Source organism: Orbicella franksi, chromosome 11, assembly GCF_964199315.1.
Source record: "Orbicella franksi chromosome 11, jaOrbFran1.1, whole genome shotgun sequence".
Classification (NCBI taxonomy): Eukaryota; Metazoa; Cnidaria; class Anthozoa; order Scleractinia; family Merulinidae; genus Orbicella; species Orbicella franksi.
Genome location: NC_138155.1, coordinates 13,217,179 through 13,235,741, shown reverse-complemented (window position 1 = coordinate 13,235,741; position 18,563 = coordinate 13,217,179). Strand labels below are relative to the sequence as shown.

The 18,563-nt window shown below is 35.9% G+C and overlaps 1 long non-coding RNA gene across 3 annotated transcripts; it reads left to right on the top strand.

Annotated features, from left to right (window-relative positions):
* The first annotated feature begins 1,333 nt into the window (after positions 1–1,333).
* On the top strand, positions 1,334–10,658 carry LOC145460368 (uncharacterized). Of its 3 annotated transcripts, XR_014039831.1 has the most exons (6): positions 1,334–1,796; positions 3,979–4,063; positions 4,453–4,574; positions 7,203–7,335; positions 8,350–8,471; positions 8,799–10,658. It is a non-coding gene; the product is annotated as an uncharacterized LOC145460368 (long non-coding RNA). The 3 variants fall into 3 exon arrangements; XR_014039832.1 differs by lacking the exon at positions 3,979–4,063 and having other exon boundaries at positions 1,347–1,796; XR_014039830.1 differs by lacking the exons at positions 1,334–1,796; positions 3,979–4,063 and having other exon boundaries at positions 4,186–4,574.
* Positions 10,659–18,563: the final 7,905 nt, after the last annotated feature.

Below are 18,563 nucleotides of genomic sequence, written 5' to 3'. Positions count from 1 at the left end.
CAAACACAAAATCCTTTAACAACAGAAAGACAACAATGTTGGAAAGGAATACTCCTTCTAACATGAACCAAATGCACTGCCCCATGAAAAATGCAGGACATGTGGTTAGTGTAGTACAAAGATAGAAGAGTGCTTTTAGAAACCTTTTGACCTAAGTTTTCATCTCTAAAATGGCCCTTGTGATATGATCAGTAGCAGGCTGTACATGTTTTCATGACGATTTGAACAGCTAGAGATAACTGTGCAACCTGACACTAGCCTTCTAGCAGGCTACTGCCATATTGGCTTATGATATTGGCTTATGATATTGGCTTATGTTATCCACAGGTCTTTAGCTTCCTCATTGTGAAGAACATCATCATAATTTACTTTTATCAAAATGAAAAAGATCACCAGGGATAATGAAAACCTGGATCTACAGGTCCCTTGGCAAAATTGTTTGTTTGATGCTGTGCTAAATAGAGAAGATGATGTCATTATTTAGAGCATTTAGTGCAGGAAACATTTTCACACTAGAAAATATATGAAATCATTACAGGTCAGACTAGTGAAATTTTAAAAGCTGATTCTAACTGTTTCTGGACGACCCATATGGAACATGCCAGGTCTCTTTCAACTGAAATCATTTTGTTATTAGCAAAAAAAAGGACAGAGCAGTCATTCAAGACTATTCCAGCAGCTTGTATTAATAATAATATTAGACCATGTTTTTGATGTTCTGTAAAATAGAACAGGGATAAGCATGTGAAATCATTATTGGCATGAGGTGAAACTAGTCTTGCGTTTCACACATTTAATTTCAGTGAGCTATCACAATACTGGGCATCGTGCTTTGCATAAATATTTGATCAATCAGCTCATTTCCGTAGGATTTTTATCAACTTGATCCCCACCACAGATATATGTATGTACATGTACATGTAAGTACTGAACGGCACAGTGCGAACTATATTGATTTTGCAACAAGTTTACCATTAATTTAATATTTTTTTGCCATACATGGCTCGAGTAACATTCTAAGGAAAATTGGACTCTGAGTACATGTCTGACATCTACTGTCATTTCAATATTGTCATACAGTTATTTCATATTGTTCTAGAGTTTTTACTGCTTTTAAGCAACAAATCTGAAACAAACATTACATGCAGAAACAAAAAAAAAAACAGATAAATATTATTATATTTTATATTATATATTTTCAGGCTTTCAATGTTGGTATGTGTGTGGAATTATAATGGGATTACGGTATGAAATTCTGTATTACTGCATTAAATACACGACAAGCCGTTATGATTATTGTTAATCAAATTAAAGAAACTACATATAATTTCTACATACATAACACAAGCTAAGGTTCGTTTACTAGTAACAAATAGGTCAATGAATTGCAAGATAATAAATACCGTGGTGCACAACCGATCTGATGAGCAAAAATTTCTCTGACTGAGACGTTCGAGGGATAATTTGCGTTTCCTTTCAGAAATATTTCGAGAAAACGTGGGCTGGTGGTCGCTAACTGCGTCTTAAAGCTGAAATCAACCAGGCGTTTCAAGTGTTAGAGACCAGGCTCCCACTATCTGATTATATTTTGGCCCACAATACATTTCGATCTCGATATTCTTTCGTTCCCGATGCATTTTGGGGTTGGGAGACGCGCTGTCCCTAATGGCATGTGGGAAAAAGTGGTTGATTCGTTGATCTGTCAAAAAGATTAGTTCAGTTCAGTCTTCACAACTTTTGCTGCAAGTTTCTGCCTGGAAGATTTACACTGGCCGAACTGATGTTGCTAACTTGCGGTAAGTGACTTTTATTGTTGCGTTTGCTATGAAAATTAACAAGTTGCCTCAGCGATATAAGCTTATTTTCAATTGGAATCCTTTGAAAGTCTTCCTTATTTGAAGCCATGTTGTGAGACAATTTATAAATTGCATCGTTTTAATTTCTCTCATCTCTAAACAATAGCAAGTGAATCGCTTTGTGGAGGTTGTTGTAAGTTGTAAACAAATTAAGCTTTCTGTCGATTTTCGTCGTCAACCTAAGCTTATAACCTCACGTCTAAAAATAAGCTTAACCAAAACCGTATTTGTAAACACGGCCGGGCGAGTTTTGAAGTTTTCTGTGTGTTAGTTGGCACAGCCGCCTCGTAGACAGCTAGAATTTCTTCTTCTGTTGTTGAAAACCAAGAAAGGTGTACAAACAGGATTTGCTAAATTTACTTTCAACGTTCCTATGGGAAGATTTGCATATTGTGATTACAAAGTATGCAGATTTCCTCGTTTTGTTAGTTCAGTTTATTCGGTTTGGCGAAATGCTTGGGTGAATTCCCAGGTTAATTTGGCTGAAGACTGGCAAAGCTACCGCCGATAAAATGACTGCAAAGCTAAATTAAGCCTTCGGCAAAAATGCACACTGTAATATTCAAATTTAAGCGTGAATAATTATTAAACTTTTAACACTGCAAGGTTAAACGATTTTCTTTATCCTCTCTTTCATTCGGTTACCTTTCAATGAGAAGGATTTGCTTTTGATACTCAGATGAAGTGATATGCATAATTATTGTGTTTATAATGTAGATTTCCTCGTTTTATTTTGTTGTCTGTCCAATTAGTTCGGTTTGGTGAAATGCTTGTATAGTCCAAATGTCGAGTAGACGATTGTGCATGTAAATCCTGTGTGCAAATAAAGCTCTACTTTCATTTTGATTTACTATTTCATTTTATTAGTGCCACTGCTTTTGGTTGGGGGTACATGGGTTATTCCCCAAATATGCAGTATTTACACTTAATATGGAAATGTCCCTCAAAAGTGAGATAGTACTAATGGAAAAAAAATAATGCAAAGAGCTTTACTCGGTAAATTGAACAGTGTAAATGACATTTACATACTTAGAAAAAATTTAGGGAGTAGAAGTTCTTGCCCTGACTATTTCTCGGTAATAGAAATAAGTTTTACATACATACATACATACACAATTTAGTTGGTGAGAGCGCTCTCCTCTCTCCACACACACACTCTGTCTCTCTGCTCTTTTCTTCACACTAATTTTGTTATTAACTACATGGTAACTCATTAACCGAATGTCACTCACTGTTTTCTTTGTTGTGCATGCATACTTTTTTTGCTCGTCAAAGGAAGTTTCAGTTTCTTCCTGGCTGTTTCCTTTGTCCTGTCCAGTACCAATTCCTTTGTAATATAATTTTGTGAATTCTCTATTCTCCTTAAATTTTATCTTGTCAGGGTGATAGAATGCACTCTCAGAGTGTTCAATCAGTCGCTACAATTTTCAGGAAAAAAGCAATAGTTTTCTTAATTTCCTTTTACTTTGTGTTAGGACCTTTTAGCATGCTCGTAATTGACCCATGGGCATAATTTTGAATAAAGTAAAGAATTAGATCTGTTTTAGTGTTAAGTATTTTTAAATTATTATGAATTACATGTGGGCATTTCTTTTTAGTTTTTAGTTTTTATTTTAGTCACATGTGATGTTTTATGATTTTACCGACGTATACCATGTAAATGTGAATAATACACTAGAATTAGCCAATCAGAGTGTGCATTATATCAGCTTTAAACACAAACCATATGTAATAAATGTATGTAAATGATATTTTTATGACAGAGAACTGGACAGGGCAAGAACTTCTCTTTCTTTTGTAAATTTATATATTATTATTCATTCCTCTCATTGCTGTCAAAATGTCTTAGGAACCTTCATTTTTGATAGTCCATTATTTTCCACCATACCTAGCACAGAAGCTCACAAAATCCTAACTTATAACCAACATGTGTGTATCTCTGGCCTTTGCTGTGTACTACGTGTATATTCTGTTATCCTGTCTTACCTGCTAGAAACAATTTTGACAGAGCTGTTTCAACAGTTTCACTTAAATTAATTCCCAGTAACAGCGCTACATGTGGCAGTGTTATTGGGTATGAACTTTATGGAGGGTTTAAATTTTTATTTTTTTATGATTACAGGAGACAACAAAATATACATGTGTATACATAACCTGATGTTGGTGTTGGTTACAAACCGTAGTTCATAATAGTCATCCTATTACAGGTAAGGGGGAAAAGTTCAGAAAGTTTAGAACATCTCTTCCCCCAGCACACCTTCTGTCTACAGGTGCAATTATTGAGAGGTTATATATAATCATATACGAAGAGTAATGTAAAGTTATAAACTTAACATTAAAATCTGACATTTGAACGCCTCCTTTGCTAAAATTAGTCACGATTTAATTGTTATCACTCCCTGTGAATTCATAAAGATTTCAGAGGCAAATTATCACCTAATGTGGAAGTCCTGTCTTCAAGTTAGGGAAAATGACATAAAAAAAGTTACAGTGAAAGTAAAGAGAATTGTGAATGTTGATGTGGTGTACTTTGTACATCATGTAAAGGTATTTGGTGAGTGCCAAAGGCATAACATTTCATGCATTGCTTTTTCAGGACAAATTATATAACAGTGATGTTTTAAGGTGTGATCACAAAAATAGTGAGTACAATGTCCAGGCAGTACCAGTTTATGGAAGGCATATGCAGACAGTAAGAGGAACTGTAAGCATTACCGGGTAAGTTTGTTTTATGCTTTTGACTTCTTGTACTTGGATTTTTTGTCATTTCATCACAAGAATAGGTGATGAAAGATGCAATAGTTGTTGCAGTTTATTTTTGAAGGCAAACTTATAAGTCTGCCTATGCTGGATAACAGCCATGCGTAAACTGAATGTAAAGCAAACACTCTGTTAAAGGTGGGGCAACCCTAAAACCCAGAAACTGGAAGCCGGAATCCAGAATGAAAAACTGGAATCCAGTAACCGGAAACCAGAATCCACAAATCAAAGAAAACAAGTTCTTCAAATACTTGAAAATTGTTTTGCTTAGGTTTTTGCCTGTAAAAAATAAGCGGCCAAGTAAAAAGGACCTCAAACTGACACAAAAATTCCCCATCTGTCGAAATTCGTGCAACCGTTATTTCTAGTGAGGGCTATAATTATGAGAATCTTAGTAAAGTGCGTCATAATTTAATTCCAAGCACCCTGAGAGCATCTAAAATAAGCTTGCTGGCAATTAACTGCACGGCCATGGGCCGAGCATGGTTCGTGTTCTACCAGTGTTTTTTTTTTTTTTTTTTTTTTTTGTGGTCGGTGACCAGACCCAAACTTCCTCTCAGCCAAATTTGAATCACGCAACCTGTGATGTTTATTTGCCATAAGCTGTTGAAACGTTGATACAAGGACAATGTTACGGATATTGTTTTCTTTATTTGTGTATAATACATATTTTCTTCTGGTTTTATCGAAGCGTTGGATTCAAAGGGAAATAATAAATACGTTAAAAACGCTAAAAAAGGGTATTACGTCAGCCCTGGAATGCGCTGACATTGCAGCTTTCATTTTCGCTACATGGCAAATGCACTGTAAGATCATGTTTACTTTGCAAGTTTATTTTGCCAGAAGCGATGGTCATTAATTTATGTGCAATTTTGTGAGTATTTCTTGTGGGTTTCGGCAAATGAAGCGAATTCTTTGGCTGTTTCATCGCAGCGAGTTAAGAGATTTGAAGAAAAATTGAGTATTTGCCGAGGTAAACAAGAGCTTGCCAGAACTTGCAATGTTTAAGTCAGTGCTAGGAGAAAAAACACAACCGTTCCAAAATTAGCTGTGGATAACATAAACCCCCCTGATTGTGTGACTTGCGTGACCACTTCAAAGCGCAAGCAAATTAAATTTTGACGTTTCAGGAAGAAAGCTGTTTATTAAAAGCATTATTAATAGCGTGACACTCGTTTCCTTTTGTATCATTCATGGGCATGTCCCGAGCAAACTTCCAGATTAAGACCATTACATCATCATAGATTTTGCAAAGGCTAAGACTGATGGTGCAATAAGATATGACACAGTTTGTGTTGATCAAGTGATGTGTTTACAGTAATCAATGAATCATCAAGGACTGCTCTGGAATGTGCACTGCGTTGTGACTGTAGTATTAACAAAACAGTTAAATTTTAAAAGCGCGGTTATAAGATTTAAAAGATCTTCTTGCCATTTTGTTTAATAAGTGATCTGCAATTTACCGGAGGTATAAATTTACCCTTTATGTCTAGTAGATACTGAACAAGATAGAAAATGTCATAGAGAACAGGATGTCTGTCAGTGGCAGCCCCCTGTACATTGACGGTCACGCCCCCCACTTTCGAAGTTCAAAGGCTAACCTGGCTCATCTTAATATAATATTTGATTTGTCCAACAGATACTAAACTAGTTCGGGATCAACACTATTTCCACACTGATACTGTGACAAATCAGCATTTCATATTCTTGGTGGCCATCATATTAAAACAATTTATAGAAATGTTGCACACTTACCTCTGTCTGCTTCTCACTTGCTAACAGATCAGACCACATGTTGTTAAAAGATGCTTAAAGACTGCCAGAAACTCACCAAAATAGCTTGTTATTGTGCTACTCACCAGTCTTCTCATAGCAATTTGATCTAGACAAGAACTGCACTCTCACCAGAGCCAGATTGAACAAAAGATGGGTAACTAAGCCTTTGAGCAGGCTCTTGTGTTTGGGCCGGGGTGCATGAGTGGTAAAGCTGCATGAAGGCACTCGCTGACATGCCAATGCAGAAAAACACTAGACACTTATTTAGCCTGCTCAGGCACTAGAGACAGATAGTAGAGCCTGCTCGCAGGCTATGAGTAACTCTATCCACCTGAAAAATCACTAACCCTGACTGGAAAGTGATTACCCAATGGATAGCTTTATCCAGCTTTTGAACAATTGGGCCAGATGTATAGCTAAGGGTTGTTCAGAACTAGTCAAAAATTTTTTAGCAATTACAGTTTGTAGCTGAAGTAAAGCCAAGAAAGTAAATAACAGCAAAATAGTTTTTCCCCATATTTATTTATTAGACATTGCTGAAGTGAATTATTTCTATCATCATTCATAATATCTGGATTCAGGATTCTAGTTTCCAGTTCCGGATTCCGGTTTCTGGAATCAGTTTTTTAGGGTTGTCCTTAATGATGTATGTGCATGTTAATCTTGAATAATCTGAAATTTCAGAGAGGTTAAGAATATCATATCATATCTGTGATGGTTCTGTATCTGTTGGTGTGCAACGATCTTCACCAATATTTCAACGTAATGATGTACAGTGTATATTAATTAACCAAATTATGCTGTTTTTAGTTGACCAATGCTACTATTGTAATGTGATGTTGAAGCCCACAAATTGACAAACATGCCCAGTGTCAACTTGTCAAATATATGAAGTGGCCAGACAGTCTAGATTACAAAATTTTCTGAAAGTTGGAATTACCAGGTAAGATATCTCTTAAACATTATTTTGTAATTAATGATTTCTCAGACATTGTTTTCTTCAAGAAAAGATTCATACCCCACATGGAGGTTTTTTCTCTATTAGAGCTCTATCTTCCTGATACTTTAATTTGGAATTTTTGAAGACTGGCCATGAATGGGTGTTGGGTGTGAATGTCTTCTGGTACTGCACATTCAGATTTACATGTAGTAAACAAGAACATCAGTATTTATCCTGACAAACTCTGATTTTCTTTTGGAAGCTGAACTCATATGCAGTTGTACAGTTATATGTACAACCAAACAGCCTGGATGGCCCTTTGATTGGGACTGGGCACATTGTTGTAACTTGCAATGTTCCAGTTTCTTGTTTAAAGCAAACTGCATTTGATCTCAAAAGCAAGTCGCCAAGTTCATTTCAGTTAGTAAGTTTTCTTTGCATCTCAGGGCAGAGCCTGCCACTGTGAAAGTTGGGGTACCAGCCCGGGGGAGGTACTTTGGGAATTTCTGGGTGGGAATGTGCCGCTTGGACCCTGGAACCCTTAGCCTATACTAGAGCTAGTTCAGCTGAATTTTGCTACCCTATACTAGAGTAAACTCCCCAAATCACCCCATCTATCGACACTGTTGAGGCTGATTTGCCTAAATTTAAACTTGCTGATTTGATTTTTTTATATTTTTGAGTGGCAATTCCTGATTTCCTTAGTCTAACTAAAATCTTCAACCAACTAGTCAATTTTGTGAAAATGATATCCTACTCTAGACCCAAACGCTCTGATTTATATACCCTATCCTAGAGTAAACTGCTTGAAAACCATACCCTTCACAGCGGCACATACCTATATAGCCCATATATGGCAGTGCCCCCCCGGGGGTACCAGCCCCTAGCATTTGATTCACTAACACTCAGTAAACAACTAACAATGAAGTACACTGTATATCAAAGAAAGGAATGTCATCTGTTTGTGTGTAAAGATTATAATAAATTATAATCGATATGTTTTTATCTGAATAACAGTGGTGTTCAAGTAGCAGCTACAGTATGATTACATGTCTGTTCCTGTCATTCAATATATGAACAGTTTACACATGGGCAGCCTGTATTAAGACATCAAAGATTTTCAAAGCAACCATGGCCTGGTGAGATATTTCTGAAGAAATATAAATTTAAAGTCCTTATGATTGCTTATAGGCATTGATTTTTATTGTAAATAATATCTTACTGAGTGTATTTTTCTTGTGTACTAATTGTGGTAGAACACAGAGATCACTATAAGTATGACAGAGATATTAAAGTGTGAAAAGTTCTATAAACAAATGCATGCAGGAACAAATTAATTTATGATGGATGCAGCTTCTGAGAGATCCCCAATGTTAATGGAACATACACCGTACATACATGTAAAAGAGTTCAATAATTTATTACTTAAGATTGCAATGATTTGTTTGGTTTCTCTGTATTTACAGACAACTTGATGGGATTATAATTTCTGCACCAAGGTCATTGAATAAACTGGCTTAGAAGTTGAGTTCTGCAACCCATCCTGTGTGTTGTAATATCATGGCTGCAACATTGTGACAGATACACTGTATTACATTATTAAGAAACACATATATTAACTAATTATTTAAGGTGCCTGTTAAATTAATCAGTTTTTCTTAGAGATAATTTACTCATGGTTTATTTAAATAATTGCTTTTTTTGGCTTTAAAGTGATATTTATCGTGTTTGTAAATCAATTTTGTGATAATCTGCATTGGACATGGCATAAATTAATATTTTGCCAACACGAAATGGAGACAGACAGCCTTGCCATTCGCAACGTCCAATAAGGCTAATTTGTTCTCTACTGTTGTACAAATAGTGTTCTCTTGTTTATAAATTATTTCAATCTGTTGTTTAAATGATTGCCTCGTAATCCCTATGTCCAGTTTGGTGCATGTAGGATATTGATGTATTGTTTATCCATTTTGCTGTAAATTATCTTAATTGATGTGTCAAACACAACATTGGATATGCTGGGCTCTTCTGACAAATGTACCCATGCCTGATAACCTTTGAGTGCATTTGGTTGTGTAGTGCAGACAAAATACATGTACATAATATAACTTACTCTTAGCTTGCTTATAATTCTTGGTATAATTTAATCATAGCAAAATTAATTAATGGAACCCAATAACAGCTCCTGTAGTCCACAATCTCAGTCAAGAAGAATAACAAATCACATGGAAATTGAATAATAAAATTATTATTAGAAGCCTATGCAAGTACTCATGATCACCAAAAAAATATATCACAATTACCATTCATGCGAGAGTGATTTTGCTTATTGCAAACCCTTTCAGCAGGAGGAGACTCCAGACAAAAGTGAAGATGGCTAAATGTATCTTTGGGGACAAGTTAGAAAACAAAACTTTCCAACTTTTCACATATGTATACTATTTTGGTATTTTTGCGAGATTTCATTTGGTAGAGATCTAGGGTCTGAGTATTGTAACCGCTGCATTTCAATCAGTCCCCACAGCAAAAAAATGTTTAAACTTCTTTTGTGTGGGAGTCCCCATGTTAACTAAGAAAGAATATAATGATTAATAACAATGTCTTGTGTTTCTGAATAAGGTAGGAAAGAACAGGAAATGCCACCAAAAAGTACAGAAGACAGTTCTGTTATGTGATCAAGATTTTTAGTGGCTTCCCAGAAATCCTTGAAATCATGGCTCTATATTTCACAATCACACCATCTTACACCTCGATCTGCTGATGTGATCCTATTTCCAGCTGAAACTATTAAATAGTTCGCAATTTACCTCACATACATGTTTGATTATTTTCATTAGTAACAGCATTCCGAAAAAATACTGAGGAGTTCCGCTTTTAGGCTCGGCTAAATCTATATATTAATAATAAACTGAGTTTTTGACAAGGGAAACTTTCCAGAAGCCTATGAGGTGCAGATTGCCTCATTGATTGAACTGTATTTCATCTCTTCTGGAGTTCAGATTGCAGCTGTTTTCAGCAGTTGACTAAATCAACGATATTCAAATAGTTGCAATAGTGCCACCTGAAAGTTACCTTAGTGCCATATTGTTACAAAAGTGCCACATTGGTAAGAATGTGCCACTCAAGGTCCCCTTAGTGCCACTTTAACGTTACTAAAGTGCCATGTGGCACGCTACATAAGTGCCACTAGTTAGTAAAGTGCCAAGTGGCGTTACCAATGTGCCACAAAATGTCACAAAAGTGCCACATCTAAGTTGTAAAAGTGCCAATACATCTGGCTCGCTCTCTCTCTCTCTCTCTCTCTCTCTCTCTCTCTCTCTCTCTCTCTCTCTCTCTCTCTCTCTCTCTCTCTCTCTCTCTCTCTCTCTCTCTCTCTCTCTCTCTCTCTCTCTCTCTCTCTCTCTCTCTCTCTCTCTCTCTCTCTCTCTCTCTCTCTCTCTCTCTCTCTCTCTCTCTCTCTCTCTCTCTCTCTCTCTCTCTCTCTCTCTCTCTCTCTCTCTCTCTCTCTCTCTCTCTCTCTCTCTCTCTCTCTCTCTCTCTCTCCCTTCCCCCAAGTTTAACCTGGCCAGGGTAACTTTTCCTTTATTTCTTTCCAAAATCCAACCAACAGTTTACGAGAGGATCACGAAGCTGTTGGTAACTTGGAATTTACATCATTTGAACAGTCTCCGTTGGTTGAACCGTTACACCAGAGTTACATTAAATAAGGCCACTTTTCCATTAAATGGTTTTTGCAGGGTTTAGGCACACCTTAAATTTAGATCTTTTTTCTAAGAGTCTCCATTTTACATTAACGTGGTCTTTACAGTTTTTCGAAAAGCCCCCATTATCTCATTTAAGTTGTTTTCACAGCCTTTACAAGGTCCCCCCTTTTAATTTACATGTTTTTAACAGGCTATTTACAGCCCCCTACCGCACCCGTGCAACTTCTAGGTTTTCCATTTACATGGCTTTTACATGTTTCTTACAGGCTCCCTTTCTTTCATTTACATTGTTTTTACATATTTTTTACAGGCCCCCTTTTTTCATTTACATGGTTTCTATATGTTTCTTACTGGCCCCCTTTTTTCATTTCATGGTTTTTACATGTTTCTTACAGGCCCCCTTTTTTCATTTACATGGTTTTTACATGTTTCTTACAGCCCCCCTTTTTTTCATTGACATGGTTTTTATATGCTTCTTACAGGCCCCCTTTTTTCATTGACATGGTTTTTACATGTTTCTTACAGGCCCCCTTTTTTCATTTACATGGTTTCTATATGTTTCTTACTGGCCCCCTTTTTTCATTTCATGGTTTTTACATGTTTCTTACAGGCCCCCTTTTTTCATTTACATGGTTTTTACATGTTTCTTACAGGCCTCATTTTTTCATTTACATTGTTTTTACATGTTTCTTACAGCCCCCCTTTTTTTCATTTACATGGTTTTTACGTGTTTCTTACAGGCCCCCTTTTTTCATTTACATGGTTTTTGCATGTTTCTTACAGCCCCCCTTTTTTCATTTACATGGTTTTTACATGTTTCTTACAGGCCCCCTTTTTTCATTTACATGGTTTTTACAGGGTAACAAACATAACATTTCCAGACTTTTTACAGCATTCGCTTGAATTATTTACACGTTTCTCACATGGTTTAGCAAAGCAATTTACATGTTTTTTACAAAGCCAGATACTGTAAAAGTGCGTAATATATTTTACAAGTTTTTACATGTTCTTCAAATGATCATTGTCGACAAAGACAATGTAAATCACTATTTACAGAACATTTACATGCTGTACTAAAAGCTGTAAATTTCCTGTAATTTTATTTTACAAAACCCTAACATGTAAATTCTAATTTACAAAGAATGTAAATCAAGATTTACATACTGTAAATTAAAATGGACATGTCCATGTAAATTTTAAACTTTTCCAGTGACATCGATAACAAACTCGGCCTCACTGCAGTGAGGAAGGCTTTGAATGCCAGAGAAAACAAATTTCCATCCACGACTTGTATTTTAGAAGCTGTAAAAATTTGTTTGAAAAGTAACCATTCTGTTTTTAAGGAAAATTTCTTTCTTCAAATCCATGGCACAGCTATGGGTCCAAAGAATGCTTGCAGTCATGCCGACCTAGCCATGGGCGAAATTGATCTCAAAGCTAAGTTTTCTGGTCCGATAAAGCCGTCCTTATGGTGGCGGTATCGAGACGATGTTTTTGATCTTTGGCAGCAAGGCCTTCCTGCCCTACATCAATTTACGGATTACATTAACTCTCTGTATCCTACCATTAAATTTGAGTTAGTTTTTTCTGAGCGTGAGCTTCACGTACTGGATCTTGCTTTATATCTTATCGATGGGTTTATTAAGACAGATGTCTATTCCAAACCTACAGACAGCCACTTATATCTTCCACCTTCTAGCTGCCATCCTAAACATGTTTTCAAGGCTATTCCTTTTGGAGTAGCCACAAGATCAACAAGAAATTGCTCGGAGGAAATTTTTCTCGCCTAGAGAACAGCTGACTACAAAAGGCACCTTGTTAACCAGGGTTATCCCTCTAAATTAGTTTCTGACCAATTCTCCAAAGCCTCCGCCATTCCTAGAAATGATTTACTTAAGACTCGTGGAAAGGAAACGAAGAAATTATTTCCATTTGTGATTACATTTAATCCAAATCTACCCGACGTAGGCAACATAAGCAGAAAGCATTTGTTCATTCTACAATCCAACCCCAAATTAAAAGAACTTTTCCCTCGAAGTTCCATCACCATCTCGTTTCAAAACTGTCGAAGAGGGACAAATGATTCATCAAAACAATGGTTGCTTCAAATGTGATAGGAATAGTTGCGACCTGTGTCGAAATTTCTTTGTTGAATCCAAATCATTTTTTAGTTTTCAGACGGGCAAAAAATACACCATTCATTCCAGGCTTTCTTGTGATTCAAAAAATGTAATTTCTTTGGTTTCTTGCAAGAAATGTCGCTTGCAATACGTGGGATCTACCACTACCGATTTTAGAATTAGGTTTCGTAATCATAAGTCTGCTATGCTCACAAACAAAACAACTTGTGAAGTAGCAATAAATTTTAACAAAATCCCACACACTCTAGATGACGTTTCGTTCCAATGTATTGATCAGGTACAGACCCCAAACAACTCTGAGGAGACCGATAGGCTTCTAATGACAAAAGAGGCTTATTGGAGTGCTCAGCAGTTCTCTTTGGCACCCCATGGCTTAAATAAAAGAAAGGAATTTCATTCCAAAAATAGAATTTGTTATAATTAATGAAATCCTCTCCTATATTGTACGTTATTGATTGATCGTTCAAAGGCCCTTTTCTTGGATTTTGTCAGGCTTTTAGGTGTTGATTAGACTCAAAGGCCCTGTCAAGGGATCTTATTATGATTAACATTATTTAAGGGCCCCTCCAGGGATTTTGTTGCTAATTTGCCCTTTCAGGCTCCAAAGGCCTCGTTTTGGGATTTTATTACAATTGATGTTTTCAGTTATATGAAGGGGAGGGTTTTACTTTTTCCAATGCTTGCCGCGTTGCCTCTTCGGTTATTTTATTTGTTTTAGCCAGTTTGGTCTTTTAGTTTTTAGCTTTTATCTCTCAGACTCTGCCGATTATTTTCATAATAGTTTGTTTTTGACTTATTCAATATTTTTGCGCTTTGTTGATTTTGTTTTTTGTTCTTTGTTAATTAACACCTCTTTTTGCTCTTTCACGTGATTTTGTACTTTTATTAATTGTCACTTGTAATTACGTAATCACTAGCACCTTAATCTTATCTAAAGCTCGTTCTTATTCAAAAGTTGTAATATTTGAAGAAGGTCTCTGACCGAAACGTTTTTTATTACATTTTTTAATCTTTTTTTACGTCAGAAGTTGTCCGTCCTCACAACTTTTAAACTTTCTACGTTCATTTATGCTGCGAGGTTTGGACTGGGATTCTTTACTGATCCTCCTGACGCTGTGACACCTTTGTTGGCCTGAGAGTTCTGGTAACGATTTTATATATATATACAGTGATAACAATGGGGTGACAGGCCTGCACAACTCCCATCCACGTGTAATAGCCGGTTAAAGCTTTGCTCTAACGAGTATATCCTTTAGGGATCTGCCCCTTTTGTACGAGACAATAGGGGGATCTTTGAATATTCTTCTAAGCAATGGTTGTTGTTGAATTAAATGCCATTTCTGCATAAGTATTTGCTTTAAGTTAGGCACTGATTACGTTTCTGTTGTAGGGCAGCTTTTCTCTCCTCAAATGTAATTTCTGCGAGAGTTGTTGAAACAAGAGTTTCAGGATACCCTCTTTCGATGAGATTTGTTTTAAATTGTGAAATAGCAGTTTTGAATGCTGTTTCAGAGGAGTTGGTTCGGAGAAGTCTGAACGCTTCGCCCTTGATGAAGCCCTTTTTGACCCCTGGTGGGTGGCAACTCGAGAAATGCGTGTACTGAAATGTTTCAGTAGCTTTGAAATGAGTTTTAATGTCTAGTCTAGACTTTTGTGCAAATCTTTCGCCTTTGTAAACTTTTGTGTCGAGGAACGTTGTTTCCGTGTCGGAAACTTCAGCCGTGAACTTGATAGTGGGATGGTGGCTATTTGCTAGTTCAATGAACTGCGTGACTTCGTCTTTGTTTATATTCCAGATAGAGAATATATCGTCAATATACCTTTTCCAGGCGAGTGGTTTTTGAGCGCTTTGATTTAAGATTTGTGATTCTACCTTTCCCATAAAGATGTTGGCAAAAGCGACTGCCATTTTTGTACCCATGGCTGTTCCATGTGTTTGGAGGTAGTTTTTTCCAGTAAACTGGAATGAGTTTTCTTGAAGTATAAGTTCAAGCGCTCTTTTAAGATGTTGTGTTGGGATGGGGGATTCTCCTTTATAGTAAGATTCGTATGCGTTGCATACCGTTTCTATCCCCTCCTCTTGAGGTATATTTGTGTCATATCATATCATATCATAGCAACTGTTTTTATATCTCATAGCAACCTAAAGTTAGCTTTTAATTGCCAGTTTGTGAAATTTAACGGTCATTCGTTGATATTGCCTGATGAGTGTGGTCATCCTTTGACCATACGAAACAGCGTTGTCGCAATAAAACGATGAATTGAAGTCTTGCTACCATTGTTTATTATATATATATATATATATATATATATATATATATATATATATATATATATATATATATATATGTCTGGATTTATGAAAACGGTGTTAAAGACTGAATCAGGTGTTTTTTGATTTTTTTTTTTTTTTTTTTTTTTCATTTCTTTGTTTTTGTTTTCTGCTTTCGCTATGACAGCAGCTTGTAAATCTTACCTAGCATGACATGTAGGAACTCCTTGCCGCATGTTTCATTTATTTAGGTATTTTTTTCATTATTCATCGACCCTCCCCCCCCCCCCCCCCTTTTTCAATTTGCGTTAAGTTTAGCCCAGGCTACACTCGTCTGAATTCAGTTCGCGCGGTGACTCTGACAAGGAGCGACCGATTAGCGTTCTGTATTTGCTGTCTAAAGGAAGTCTTTTCTGGGGAAGCATTGTCAAAACAAAACATCAAAGAATGACTAGCCTCGCTTTCATGCGACTCGTCCCGGGCGCCAACCGAGTGGTCCGCCATATTTGCATTCGGTGTATGAATCGTTTATAGCCTACAATTAATAACTATGCACCCCAAGGTTCTGACATGTCACCGAAAAAGAAACCGCTCGCAACATGAAATTTAACGTAGAGACGTCGGTGGACTTCAAATCTTGGTGCTTCTTACAGTGCACTCTTATATTTTTATAAAAACATAAACATAAACATTTTAGGCTGGGAATATTCTTGTGAATATTCTTAGATTATAGAGTATGACAGTGTATAGACTGATTATACTTACGGTGGCTAAAGCAATTTGAAATTGTTTCCTCAATGCTTTGACATGCTTGTAACTAATGTAATCTTGAATTGACAATCCATTGTGAAGGTGAATAAGCCTCAAAGCCTCAAGCTCTTTTATGATGTTTAACTCCGACAATGCGAGAATTTTTCTAAAAAAAAATTCTAATCACCAAAATATTTATATATTACCACCAATTTCCCATTCGTTGAAAGAAATATTTCAACGGCAAAGAGGAATGCGGTATACGTAAATGGCAAATTTTGAAACGCAAATGATAATAAGTTGCATTAATATAATGATGTCCTCAACGATATTCAAAATGGAATGAGCGTTTGAATTTGCAGTCGCAGCATTCAAAATTACAACTTTGTTACGATTAGCACTGCGTGCTAACCAACCCCCTTAATTATAACAGAAGAGGCACATTTGTAAAAGCGAAAACCCAATGTTTCTAGTGTTTAGAGTAAAAGCGACCAGAGGGAATGAAGACCCTTTCCGGGCAGCGGGCGTATTAACTGAAGGTAATTCCGCTTTACCTTATTGCATTAATTATAAATGCTTTATAGACCTCTAATAACAGTAAGATCTTATCATGTGTACTTGATTGGATTTCCTCTGGAATTCAATGATTACCATCTAGATCTGACATATATACTACAATAGTTTGAGCGAAAAAAGAGCTCCCAGCAATGTTCGATGGAAGGCAAAAAAGATAACACTGGACACATATTTTTTTCATTATTTCCTCACAATTAAAAGATTTCCTTTTTTGAGAGAGAGTAAAGACGTTTTTTTGAGCAGTTTATTCGAAACATCTTTTTGGATAAAAAAAAAAAAAAAAAAAAACTGCCAGTAAAGAAAACGACGTATCGATTTCTCTGAGATCATTTTGAAGATTAAAAAGTAGTTAAAGTTGATTAGAGTTTTTTTCACTTACGTTTTGCAGTGTTTAGTGCATATTTACATATTTTTATCGCTTTTCAAATTCTCACATCTTAATTTTACCCCTATATGCAAAAAAAAAAAAAAAAAAAGAAAGAAAAGAAAAAAGAAAAAAAAATGAATTCCTTTATTTATTCGGGAAATAAAACATTGTCAGAGTAGCGAAAACGACGAACACCATCGTGTTTATGTAAACTCTAGGCTTCCGGTTTCTTAGCTGATAATCAACTACCTGCCCGGGAACCAGCTACGAAAATCACATATTGGGACCTACAGATGTTTTGTTCAGAAATTGTGCTTCCTCTATGAATGGTTCGGTAAACCAGGAAAGCTCGATTACCCAGATCTACCAAAACACCCTAACGTCCTCAGTGGCCTTGCCCACGGCGACTGCGCGCTAGCAGTACTGAGCGGTAGTGAAAACCGAACTGTTAAAGTTGCCTTGACTCCTTCTAATACTTAATTTGAGAAATTCTGGGTTAAATTTGACGAAAAACAACATATTTTGTTCAAAGTTAATGACACAACTAAGTTCCCTCCTGGTGACACTCGGCAAACTATGAGTGAGTGACCGAACGCGGGCGACCCATTTTTGGCGTCACATTAATTGCAGAAAGAAACTTATGGGGCGCCGTTTGTAAATTTATTATTTAGACCGAATTTGTGCCATTTTCCCCTTATTTATAAACAATTGAAAATGCCAGAAAATTTATTTATAAATCAGACAAAAGAACTTGCCCGCTGATATGTAAATAATTATTTTAGGTTCGTCCTGGTTTATAAATAATCTTTTATCATAGAGTTATGATATATAAATAATAAACTACACAACTTCAATTATTTATAAATCAGGTCATCTCTCAAATAGTTATTTACATATCATAAAGTTTGTAAATCTTATTATTTATAAATAAATTATTTCGCCGGGAGTCTAAATTCATTATTTACAAATAATGAAGTTTCATTTCGCTGAATGTAAGTTTATTGTTTATAAATAATTAACTTCACTGACTGTGTAAATTCATTATTTAGAAATAATGAATTTCACCTCGCCGAGTGTAAATTTATTATTTATAAATGATGAAGTTCACCGAGTGTGTAAATTCATTATTTAGAAATAATGAACTTTCATCTCGCCGAGTGTAAATTTATTGTTTAGAAATAATGAACTTAACCGAGTGTGTAAATTCATTATTTAGAAATAATAAATTTCACCTCGCCGAGTGTAAATTTATTATTTAGAAATAATGAACTTAACCGAGTGTGTAAATTCATTATTTAGAAATAATAAATTTCACCTCGCCGAGTGTAAATTTATTATTTAGAAATAATGAACTTCACTGAGTGTGTAAATTCACTATTTAGAAATAATGAACTTAACCGAGTGTGAAAATTCATTATTTA